Below are 12,912 nucleotides of genomic sequence, written 5' to 3' on the forward strand. Positions count from 1 at the left end.
TGCTGGAGTTCACTCTCTTGAGGGGCATTGATTGGCAAAGAGAAAAATCAGGAAGTTTAATTTTAAGAAAGTCACATTGCAGCTCTTCAGGGAGTTAGTCAACAAAACCCCCTGGGAGTCTGTCCTCAAGGTCATAGGCGTAAGCAGACCCAACAGACCTTAAAGGAGGCTTTCCTCAAGGCACAAGATCTCTCCATCTCCAGGTGCAGGAAGTCACAAGAGGAAGACAAGAGACAGGCATGTCTGATCTGGGATCTGCTGGTCAAACTGAAGAGCAAGAATAAAATGCACAGGTAGTGGAAGAAGGAACAGGTAACCTGAGAAGAGTGTAGGAATACTGCTAGACTGAATAGGGATGGGATTAGGAAGCCAAGATCCAACTGGAACTGGATTGGCAAAGGGCACAAAGAAAGATAAGAAAGGTTTCTATCTATACATCAACTGGAAAAGGAAAGTCCAGGAGGACGTACTATCCCCTTCTTACTCCCAAAATGAGCAACACAGGTAACAACAGAAAAAGCTGAGGTATTCCACAACTTTTTTGCCTCAGTCTTCACTAGTGAAGCCCCACACAGCAACTGAGTGGATTGTTTGAAAGGTGGGAAATGGGGGAACATCACCTCTCCTGTTAGAAGCAAAGGTTTGCAACTGCTTGAGAAACCTAAACATCCATATCTCAATGGGCACTGATGAAGCACATCCCAGATTCCTTTGGGAACTGGCTGACGTAGTTGCCAAGCCACTCTTGATTGCATTTGAAAAGTCATGGTGGTAAGGTGAAGTTCCTGGTGACTGGCAAAGAGGCAACGTCACCCCCATTTTTAAGGAGGGTACAAAGGATGACCCCAGGAGGGTCACAGAAATGATCTGAGGGATGGAACACTTCCCCTTTGAGGACAGGCTGAGTGAGCTGGGACTGTGCAGCCTGGAGAAGGGAAGGCTCTTAGGAGATCCAGAGAGGTGGTGGATGCCTTGTACTTGGAGACACTCAGGGTCAGGCTGGACTGAGCTCTGAGCACCTGATGGAGCTGTAGGTGTCCCTGCTCATTGCAGGGGAGTTTGACAAGGTGACCTTTAAAGGTCCAACCTATGATTTGATGAAAATAAATAGTTCTAGTATCAGCAATCACCATCTGTTTCTTTCTGTCCTACTTCATAATACAACATACTGTTGCCTCGGTTTCCACTTTGCAGATTAATATCTTCTCCATTCACTCACTTATTCACTCCTTTTTTTGTATGTTTTAATCATTCAGTTTGAAGCTAGATTTAGAAAGGATGCCTAGCTAATAATACAAATAACAAGAAGTAAAAACGCACAAACAAAAGAACACAACCCTTTCAGGACAAGGTCACCCAAAGCAACATACCCTTCCTGCTGATGCTTCCTCAGAGATTCACAAGTATCATCATGACCTGTTGTTTTTTCAATAGACCTGAATAGGGTAGCAGGAGGCCACAGAGAGGATGAAAAATAGCTCAAGGGGGAAAAAAAAACAAAACAAAACAAACCCAAAAACCATTAAATATTAAAATGTGTTACTTTACTGTAAAGTTTAAACAATTTTTAAATGTTTAATGCTAAACCGCTCATTTTTCTCGCTGAAAACAAAGTAATCTGTTTCAGGTTGATATGTATGCCAAAGTCCTGCATGATATGTATTGATGTGTGTGCCCTACATGGAAATTTCTGCATGAAATTGAAAATTCCCCAGATTTTTCCAGAGTTAGGGGAAAAAAAACAAAAAACAACCAACAACAAAAATCAGTCCTGATAAATTCCAGCAAAGTTCTTATGTCATTGAGTTCAGTAAGAACAGTCATCCTACCTTGCATAGTGCTTCAGGTAAGGTCAAGAGAAACATACAGTAAAAGCCCTAACATTAATAACTTGAGCCATTACATTAATAATACTTAAGGCATATTCCTCATGTTCACAATTTTATGTCATATCCTTTCCTCTGTATTTAAGTCAACATGGAAAAGCATATGAATTAGCAGCCACAGAAGTCAGCTGCGTGGAGACACTGATCAAAGCTAGAATGGCAGTAGCAGGAGGTCACTGCCTGCAGCAGCTGTGGGATGTGGTTCTTGCTCAAGTGCTGTGCATGCTATTTTACAATCTAATGGTGGTCTGAAAAGGAGATGAAAGATGAGGGATTGCTGGAATGATTCTTGAATGAAAGTATAACATTATCATTAAAATATACTTCAATTTAAAGCAGCAGGAGATAAAAATTTCCCCTTTCCTCCACAACACACCCATAGATGTGCTCAGAGCTCTTGATAAATGAGGAAGATTTCCTTGAGCTTTACTGTCGTCTCAGATAGCCCCTCTGTTTTTAAACAGAGGTTAAACTTAAACACCGTATAATTAGCAGCTCTTGTTGACTTGGAATTATAGCAGGATCTCAGGCAATTTGGGAACTCCCTGCCAGCTGACTGCAGCCAGTTGGAAGTGGCAATGCAGATGTTCACTCATGCATTCAAACCCATGCACAAAGGTGAAGCTTTTTTTTTTTCCTCCCCCTTTTAACAAAATCACTCTACCATACAAACGTGACAAGTTGCAAAGATTTGTGAAGAAAGCATTTACTTCACAGTTGGTTTTTGTTGTCTTGTGCCATATAAACACTGCAGCATTATGCAGCATGTGCCTACTGCTTGCTTAGGAGCAAAGCAGTCTCCCCAAATTAAACAGATTTATGCGCTCAGTGGGAAAATTGACCATAAAGAAAAGACATCATTTGATCCATGCTATTACAGTGGTTTGTTCAATGGCTGAGTGAGGAACCGCACCACTGATGCCACTTTCCCACACTGGGTTTGTTTCTCAGCTCTGCTGCCATGACTAGATGTCAGCTCAGCTCCCAAACAGCATCATTTTTATATTTTGTTCTCACTGATGATTTCAGTTTTTACAGTTACACCCACCAACTTGAAGCACCCTGCAAGGCAGTATTTAAGGGGCTTGCACTGTACACAGCAGTGGGGAATCAGCAATAAAAATGTTCCTCTGCAGTGCTCACTTGTAGCAGGCAGGCAATGCAGGGTTCAGTAAGAAGCATCATTTCAACGTGCCTTTTTCTCCCCCTTTTAAACAAGTGTTACTGTGAGACTACAATGTGCCAATTTACAGTACTTTACTATGAATATTATGATAATGACTGTTTATCTTATATCCTCTATATCCTGGATCTGACTTATTTTGTAAGAAGCTTATATGTTATTAATTTTAAGCGCCACAACGAGCACCCATCTGGCTTTCCTGCCTACCTCAGAGCAGAAAGAGGCTTAACAGTCTCATAACCTGGAAGGCTGGGTTGTGTGTGAAGATATTCACATTTCACATGTCAAGATTCCTTTACAGCAAATCTTACTTTTTAAAACCTAATTCTCCAATGCTGGAGGTTAACAACCTAGAATAGTTCGAGAATCATGTAAGCCCCGCGGCCAGTTCTTGTCTGCACAGCTCCTGCACTGAGTTGAAGGAGGGACGTTCACCCGTCCGAATGTGGCCGGAAGCATCTGTGATAAGTGTGAAGAAGGAAACCTGTGTGGTCAGATGTACGGGGGAGGGATGGGGTGAAGCCAAAGTTTGGCTCGGAGCTTCCGCATGGGCCCTGTTGCTGTGGAAACGACGGCCTTTGTCTGCAGTGCTACCGCATCTCTATACATTCCGAAGAGCCATCTCTTCTCTGTGTCATTAGGAGGGGGTCTGAAATGAAGCTGATCAATTCAGCTTCTGTGCTATAGACAGTAACTTAAATTGTGTGCTTAAAAACAAGTAATGAATTACCCTTTTATGCAGTGACATATAGTTCCATCCCAATGCCATGCTGTGCTGCTTGGGGAGAAGAAAAGGAAGGAATAATAAAAATGGAACTGTGCTTTTAAATTCAGTTGCTCACAACCTTTCCCATGTCCTCCTTATCCTCCTGAGTGAGCCAATCATTATATATTCTCCCTCTATTCATCCATTACCTTGTGAATAAGATACTTTTATATGATTATTTCTTAAATTAAAAAGACTCGAGCTCCAAGAAGTAGATGCTTCCACTTAGAGCACATTTTCTCTGCTATTTGCAGTTTGTTTGTGCGAGTGGCTGTCTGATTGTTGCCCAGGCAACCTGAGCAGGCGTGAATTTGATTAGAGATAGTTTCGCAGATGTGGGCAGTGTTTCAAGCATTGTTTGGTGTTTCTGTGTCCATCCAAGAGAGAACTCTGTTAACTTTTAAGAGTTGTTTCTGCTTGAAGGACAGGGAAGAAAAAGTCAAGGATCTTGGCCATTTTTAGCTGGAGTTATTTCAGCTTGCTAGTTACTGTTTGTGTTTAGTAAAGGCCGACTTGTTCTTGTACAAAAGTCATATGATTTTTAGAATAGAACAAGGAAAAACGTGGAAAAATTCCAGTACTGACAGCAGGGAGATGCATAAAAGCACAAGCTGTTTTATGATCTCTACTAGAGCAGATTAAATTGTTATTACTTTAGCAGCTAAAAATGTTAAAATGTGGAGACTATTTGGTCATATCGTGATAATAAGAGTAGCAGGAACATATTTTGATATTTAGTTATGCACAGGCTGTCTCGTGAAGAGACAGCATGGTACTTTAACTGACGGCAGTGCTGCTCAGTGTGTTTATTTTTTCCAGTGGATGTGGCAGATGTAAACATCTGCTGGATGCGTAGCTGGAGGACAGCAGTTTGACATTCTGCATGAGGGCTCATGATGAGCAAAGCTTACCTTCTTTTCCCTTTAAAAAAGCAGAAGTGAGAGGCAGAGTTCAGAGATGATAAAGAAAAATGATCCCCACTGCACCTTGAGCACCTTGGGCTTCAGGATGCCATTCAGTCTAACAAAGACATAAGCCTTCAAGGGAACGTTGGGCTCAGTTTCCAGATACAAAATTCAAGGGAGTTGAGATTTTCTGTTCAAACTCTAGAATAAACAGGATTAACTATTTAGCTGCGAGTACTGGCTTGGGTTTGCAATGACCTGCAAGTAGGGCTGGAAGCAAGCCTTCCCCACAGCATGCCGAGTAACCTTCAGAGCTTTATACGCTCTCTACAAATGCACATCAGAATTACTTCTTGTGAGCAAATTAACCCTTCTTTTACGACCCCATTCTCGAAAATGAATGATTTGGCTGCCAGTACACTATAATTGATACCTGGTCTGGGATTTCATAAAATTGGAACCTTCTTCTGGGAACATTTTTATTCGTCTTTTTAAGGAAACATAACTTCTGTGATGACGCTGTCCATCTATATGTGAGTCAGTTATTTGCCTGCATTTAATTTTCTTGGCAAACCACAGCCAGATTTGCAAATATCAACTAATCTGATAGCACAGAAGGATCTAGAAGTTCCTACACATTCTGTTAAAATTGGAAGCTGGGTGAATGAGGAAGAGCCTTTAGTTATAGAAAAAGCGCAGAGAACTCTGTTGCTCTCCATTGCATTTAGAGCAGCTGCATATATAAGCAGTCAGCCTTCAGGCAACTCCTGCTAGCATAGCACAAGGCAGAAGTACCATCACAACATAATGCCCAGGGGGTCCAAAAGAAGATGCTCTCAGAGATTCCAGTAATAGTGGGGAGACTGGAAATACGCAGTGCAAAGCCCACTATAGTAGCCTTTAGGAAACAGGAGTTGCAAGAGGTAGAAGTCAGAATTTGTCTTTTCTGATGCTCTTGAAATAATTGTTTTTACCACATCTTTGGCTGTGATTTGACCTTTGTAACGCTATAATGTGATGGAAAGTACAGCAGTAAGAGTAGGGTAGCAAAGTCCTAGGCTACAGCAAATGAAGACAAGCCCAAACTCAGCAGTCATGGACACAGAAACAAAGAGGGGGGGCAGGGGGTGGGGTGAGGTGGGATGGGGGTGCTTACCTTTGGAAGGCCTCAGGTATGCAGAGATCTCCTGCAAGTTACTCTTGATTTTACTGCCAATCCTTAAATAAGGTCTGGGAAAGGGAAAATCCTGGCTCCACCCCTTCGGGTCACTCAGAGACATTGCATGCAGCTGAGCTCCGTTGGGTTGGCCTTGCCTTCCCACCTGGTGCTTAATCATTGCTTCAAGTTGTGACTTAACATTTCTGCTACGTTCCTGGTTCCCTGTAAGGCAGCTGAAAAAAGCTGTACAGATCCAAACCTCATTAATGGATGACTACTGCTGTCTTCAATGACTGTTGAAGGAAAAAAAAAAAAAAAAAGGCAATAAGGAACTGAAGGAATGAAACAGTAATTAAGAATAATTGAATATCCATAACCAGAAGTCTAGATTTGTATTGTAGTTCAATCTTGGTTGCTGGTCATTTAAAGGTACAGCCAGTGAGTACAAACAATTCTTAAAGATTGAGATGAGATTTTCAGTGAAAGGCTTAGGAGGTATACTGAAATACGTCATTAAAAAAAAAAAAATGAAAAAAAAAGCTAGTTCTTATTTTGCATGTTGCTGAAAGTAGCAAAGTAACTTATGACTACTTTTTCTAAGAAAATTTACTCTGTTTCTGAACCCCATCAATAACAAGCTTTGATTTCTGCAGATCTGTTTTTTGTTCATGTTAACTGAGAAAGTGTGAGAATTAATACTATCCTTCCAGCTGATGGCCAGTAAGTGTTAATCCTCTGTACTTTGTAATCAGGTGGTATTGTTTCCACACCTATGCTAGATAAGTCAGAACATTTTTATATGACAGCTCCTAGAAGTGCATACTTGTGGGGTGTGCTCCATGCATTACTGAGGAATTTGCATATTCCCGTTTACAGATTTGTGTTTGCTTTTGTTGGTTTGCATTTGAGTAAAGAACAACCATCTTCCAGCACAAGCATGCTCAAAAGCCTGTTTATGTGATTGCTGAGAAGTGGAACAAATACTGGAATCTCCATCCTGCTCTACTCCACAGAGCTGAGCAGCCCTGCTAAGTTCATGTTGTTCTCTGTTGGCCTGGCTGTGGGTACTAATTGTGGCTGTTTGACGATTTTGAACCTATCACAACAGAACCTATTATTTGAAATGAAGGAGAAGGAGAGGCGTTGACATAATTCAATACAATTTCATCTTCTATTAAATGAAATGAGAGTGGATTTTGCTTTCTTATTTGAGATCTGACTGCTAAGTAAGTCATTGGCATACAAAGACTATTATTCCAGTTTAAATATCCTTATACTCCCAAAACCAAATAATACCTCCCCTCCTCCCCCCAGTTTTTATAAATGTGAGGACAGAAATAAATTGATATTTTATTTTTTATTTTTTCTCATCCTCTAGACTGTCAGATGAAGCACCATAGGAGGCTTTAAAAGCCTGTGTATCTAGATGCATTTTATAAAGGATAGCTATTAATTTGGCTTCACAGAAATGGACTCAGATAAAGAGTGGTAAGTCACATGTTAGTAATGGTTTATGTCCTTTAAGAAAGGAACAAAGAAGCCCTGTCAGGGCTGTAGATCTGGTACGTGCTAATTGTACTGAGCAACAGATCACTGTTATAAATGTAAACATGCATAGACAAAAGCTTGTCAGTCCTTATAAATTGTCAAGCCATATATAGTACCCTGGACGCTTAAGATCTTTCAGGAAAGAAATTACGTAAATTATTTTTTAATAGTAGTAATAGATACCTGGCTTTTCAAGCACCTTTCTAGAAGAATCTGTTTGACTCACAGGCATATGTAGATGTGGAAACACTAAAAACACTGAAGAATAAAGCAATCGGAGGTTGGAAGCCATGCTTCAGACTTGCTCAACTCTTCAGGCTACAATATGCTTTCACAGGAAGAAGGTTCACTAGGCTCTTGCATTTAAGTAGCAGCACAAAATACCCAGTATTTAGTCCTTAGAATGAAGGAGGAGTCACTTTCTCCCTTAGCCACTGATTAAAGCATAGGGATGAGGTGGGACTGGCACTACTTACATCAGGTTTTTGTGCTGAGCAGGGATTCTGTGACAGTGAATTACCTGTGTGCTCTAGGACTCCCTAATTCCAGATTTGCATACACACTAAACAAACTACTTTGTTACAGTAAAAATAAATGCAAGCTCTGCAGTCCTGTTATCTCCCCTAGTAGATGACATGGCATTTGGATGCCATAGACTCTTGACTGATAACAGTGCTGTACCACCCAAAAGAGCAGTAATGGCTGCCTCAGGCTACGGAAAGGACAATTTCTGACTCACTGAGGAAAAAAAATTAAGCTGCTATTACTGGAGCAGAGGAAGTGTCTCTGAAATTAACAACATACAGGCAATCAGCTGCATTGTGCTTCGGTTGTTGGTTTTTTTTTGTTTTTTGTTTTTTGTTTTTAATAAAAAAAAGAAACCCTACAGCTACAAATATTTGAAGTTGAAAACCTCGTGTTCATGTATTAAACTCAATGCTACAAACATTACACTTGAGATTCTGGGGTAGACTGGAAATGGTAAGCATTTCCAAAAGAAGTTTACAATACATTCTCTGGGGTTGCTGACATCAGTACTCCATTCCACTTCTGAAGTCAGACTTTAGAATCTATCTGCAGTTTCACTGAAGCTATAACATACCATCTTCCCTGTATGCATTGAATTTGTAATTTGATTGGAAAAACCCACAAAAATCTTAACAATAAAAAGACAAAAACAAAACAAAACAAAAAACCAAACAACAAAACCAACAAATTAATCTGATAGAAGTTCAGGCTGTTCATTTTAATAAAATAATTACTTCTCTACAGTGCCCACAGGAAGGAATTTTTCATGGCTTTGAATTAAGAAATCACAAGTACTTCAGTTTGAGAGAGCAGAACTATTCAAGGGACTGACTTTCTCTGGTTCTGCTCCAAAACCAGATCTGTATCAGGCTTTCCATTTTCAGTTTATTCAAAATGGCAAGTATTTTGATATATAGTTTAAATCGCTATGTTTTATTTGTCCAGCCATTTCCTCTTAAAATAAATTCTCTGCTTATTTACTTTGAGGGATATTTATGTGCTTTGCTGAAAGAAGCAGCAACTATGTGAATTGGCCATAAAGGCATATCAGAAAAAAAAAGTTTATAATTTAGATATAAGTGTATTGGGGTGTATGAGAACATCAAGATCACATTGTGTTAGTAGAAAGTAAAGGGATTCCTCTAGCAATGTTCATGCTATGTATAGCAGCAAAGGAAATATATATACCTATATATGTTTCTTAGTTTGCTGATGTCAGTGGAGTCACATTCTCTTTCAGAAGCCATGAATATTGCCTAATTTCTGTATTTGTTTGCCTCTTGCTCTTGTAAAACTCCTCAAAACATAATAAAAAAAAAAGAAATTCTAGATATCTAGATCAACATAAATAAAGTGGAAGAGTTATCCAGGAAGGATAATGAAAATCTGTTTAATTTATGATGCACAGAGAGAGAAGATGAAAGATAGAGTAAAAGTTCATCTGGTCACCATTTGGTGTGATGTAGTTCATCCCTTGATCAATGGATGCTAAACAGTTCTGCAGAATGGAAATCCTGTAGGCAATGGTTCTACACAGTAGAAGGGAAAGCAGGTTAGCACCCTCAGGCTGCAACCTGTCTCTATTTTAGTATCATTTTCTCCAAATGCTGTTGTCTGTTCCTGTTTGTTTTTTTGTTTTCCTGTATTTTCATAGAGAAGAGCACAATGCATATTCATTGCTTTACTCTTCCATCACTTGAATAGAGAAATCAAGCAAGCTTCTTGTTATGGCTGCAGGCTACCACTTGCAAACTGCTGCTTATCACAGCGTATTGTAACCTCAAGGTACCCAGTGGAGTTCCAGTAGAACTTTGTGTTAAGCCTTTAAATGTGCATGTTGCTGGAAAACTTCTTAAGGACTACTGTAAAAATGTAGATGTAAAAATGTGGGTCTATTTTTTTTTTTTTTTTTTTTGACATTTAGCATTACGTAAGATACAGCACATGAGCAGCAACCAAGATTAGAGCTCAGTTTTGCTTCATTCTAAATCTAGGCAGTAAAGGTCATCTACTTCCCAAACTGCTTCTAGTCAAAATGGGGCATCATTGCAGGAGAAAAGAACGGTTATTATGAGGATTTGCTAAGGCTCTGCAATCCAGGCCACTAGGGAAGCCCCACTAGAAGCAGAAGCTTAACAGTAATCTCAGGAATTAAAAAAGATGTACTATTCTCCTTACGCTATCTTCATTTAGACTTAATTCAATGCATATTGTCTTATAACAGACATTTAATATGAAAATAGGGTTCCCCAGAACAACGAAGGTGCATCTTTGTGATACACTGTTGCTGGCACAAAGTATCATCTAACCATAGACACAGAAATGCTACACACCCAACAAATCAGATAATGCTCTTTCCTTCCTCTTCACAGTATAACAAGCAGTGTGTGTTTGTGTGGTGAGGGAATAAGATTATATTGTGTTGAGAATAAGGTAAACATGTAAAAAAATTTTAAGTCTTATAAGAATGGGATAGATTACTGGCATCTGAACTCCTAAATAAAGGAGGGGCTGAGATCCGTGTAGCAATTTACACTTACTCGTTTGATGCTTTTAGTTGCCTCTAAAGGAACCTACTTGTAGATGGCATTGGGTGCTTTATTTAAGATAAGTTTCCTAGAAGATATCTGTCAGGGCCTGAAACTTGCTTTCTTAAATTGAAAAAGGCATTAATGTACTGCAGTATAATGCTGTAACACAAAGACACAGTACAGCAACAACTGCAGAGCAGCAAGGTCCTAGGCTACAGCAAGCGAAGACTTCTTCAAATGCAACAACCACAAGCACAGAAACAAAAGAAAGAAACTGCTTACCCTCAGAAGGCCTCGGGTACAAAGAGATCTCCAGAAAGATACGCTTGCCTCTATTGTCAACCCTTAAAAGAGGTCTGGGGAGGGGTGGATCGTGGCTCCATCCCTTCTGATTACTCAGATACATTGTATGCGCCCTAGCTCTCCTGGGTTTCCCCTGCCTTCCTACCAGGTGCTCAGTCACTGGTTCAGGCGGTGATTTAGCATTTCTGCTGCAGTAGCAAACTTGGAATAAAGGTTTTCTTTTCTTTTAAAAAGAGCAGTTAACATATAACAGAAATGAAGTGTCTAAGAAAAAAAAAGTCCTGACTTCTTCCATAAAGTGACTGAAGTTGTTTTATAGTTGCCAACTGCAGCTTCCATTTTGTTCCTAGATTATAATTTATGAATTTTGATATTCAAATATTTCTTTTGATTGTGTGATACAGTTGACACAATACATGGCCAGTCCCTAGCTAGGCAAAGCTTCTACTTTCTTTATGTAGTTAAAGGCAGAAGATGCCTACTGTTCTGCTGACCTAAGAATTGCTTCTCTTAGGTAAGTACAGGGAAAAGATATAGGAGCAAGTCTCCCTTAACTTACCGCATCCAGCCATACTTTCTCAAGGCAGCATCTTTGCTGGTTGATCTCCTCTATTCTTTCTGAGTCACAACTAGGTCTAATCCAGTGACCTGGTGCCTACATTTGTGTGAAGGTAAAACTTCGGAGTACAGTAAAATATCAAAAGCAGTTGATAGTCCAGATGTCCAAATAGTTCAAATTGTCTGCTGCTGTACCTTTTTTTTTTTTTTTCCTTTTTCTTTCCTTTTTTTTTTTATTTCTAAAAGGCCTGAAAAATCACTTAGAGAAAATGCTTTTAAATGAAGTAGAATACTGTGACCAAAAAAAGTGGATGAAGCATACCCATCTTGTGAGCAAGTGCCCGCTGCATTGTCCAAGAATGCAAATGAATTCTGGAGGAAGGGGTTGCATTAGAGCAATAGCTTAGGTCAGTAACCTGCTTCTGAAACTGCTGAGCCCAGCCTTCCTCTCTCCAGACATGGGCAATTCACATTGCTAAAGAAATTATAAAAATACGTAGGAGTAAAAAGGATGTGTGCACAGTACTCAGTTGTTAAGATGAATATCTATTGGATGGCCTGACCATCAGCCAAGATTTCAAGCAAATCAAATATGGGGAAATGAAACTCTGCAGGGATTTCATGGAAGTAGGAATCAGATCAACTTTGATCCATTTTCCATTGCCTTGGGGTATATACAAATGCAGTTGGACTAGATTAGATCTGCCCAGACAGAGGAGTGCTTTTGTTTGGGACTTGCTAGGGCTGCTTGCTAGAAGATGAATTATACCAAAGGCTGAGCATCTTGAAGGAGTCATCACCTTCACTGTGACTTGTTGTGGCTTTGTTAGTAAAGACTTCTCACCTGTGACAGTCACTGATAAATCTCAGACAGGATTTTCTCATCTAATATAAACAGCTTTCAGTTGCACCCCTGAGGGAGGTGTTTTTTAGAATTTGGCATGTCTTATTGCTCGGATGGCAGTATTAGCAATATGATGTTTTCTCAGTGTTTTCCAAATGCACTTGTCAGGAATGTTAACAAAAAGATGGTGGGAGACAACACTCCCTTCTCTGCTCCTCTACCTGTGATCAAGAACAGTCATACAAGTGCCAAAGTCTTCATGTGCTGAAAGTTTCATCTGTAAAATCCACAATAACAACAGTCCCTAATCATAAACCTCCATCCTCTTTTATACAATTCCTAACCCTCCCTCATCGCCTAGACTCCAGTTCCTTGCAGTGCCTGGGCTCTTGCCAAGTCCCACCGAAGGCAGCAGGATTAGACACAGGTTTAAAGTTAGGCCTGAGCTTCAGCACCTGGGATCCATACTGTAATGACAAGAACAGAGTATTAGAACTAAATTATATGCTTATACAAGCAAATGAAAAAATGCACTGGGTTCCAAAGTTCTCCCATTAAATTTGCTCTCCAAAGTTATGTAAATCCACACTGATGTTTACATTTTAAAAGGTTCATTGCCATTTATGGGTGTACTAATGCAATGCAGTAATTTGCTCCATGGTTAAGACCCTAGGAAGTTATGAGAAGACAATATGAATAAT

The sequence above is a fragment of the Centrocercus urophasianus genome, unplaced genomic scaffold (genome assembly GCF_019232065.1).
Source record: "Centrocercus urophasianus isolate 14NV4802_14NV808 unplaced genomic scaffold, USGS_Curo_1.0 seq_24, whole genome shotgun sequence".
Taxonomy (NCBI): domain Eukaryota; kingdom Metazoa; phylum Chordata; class Aves; order Galliformes; family Phasianidae; genus Centrocercus; species Centrocercus urophasianus.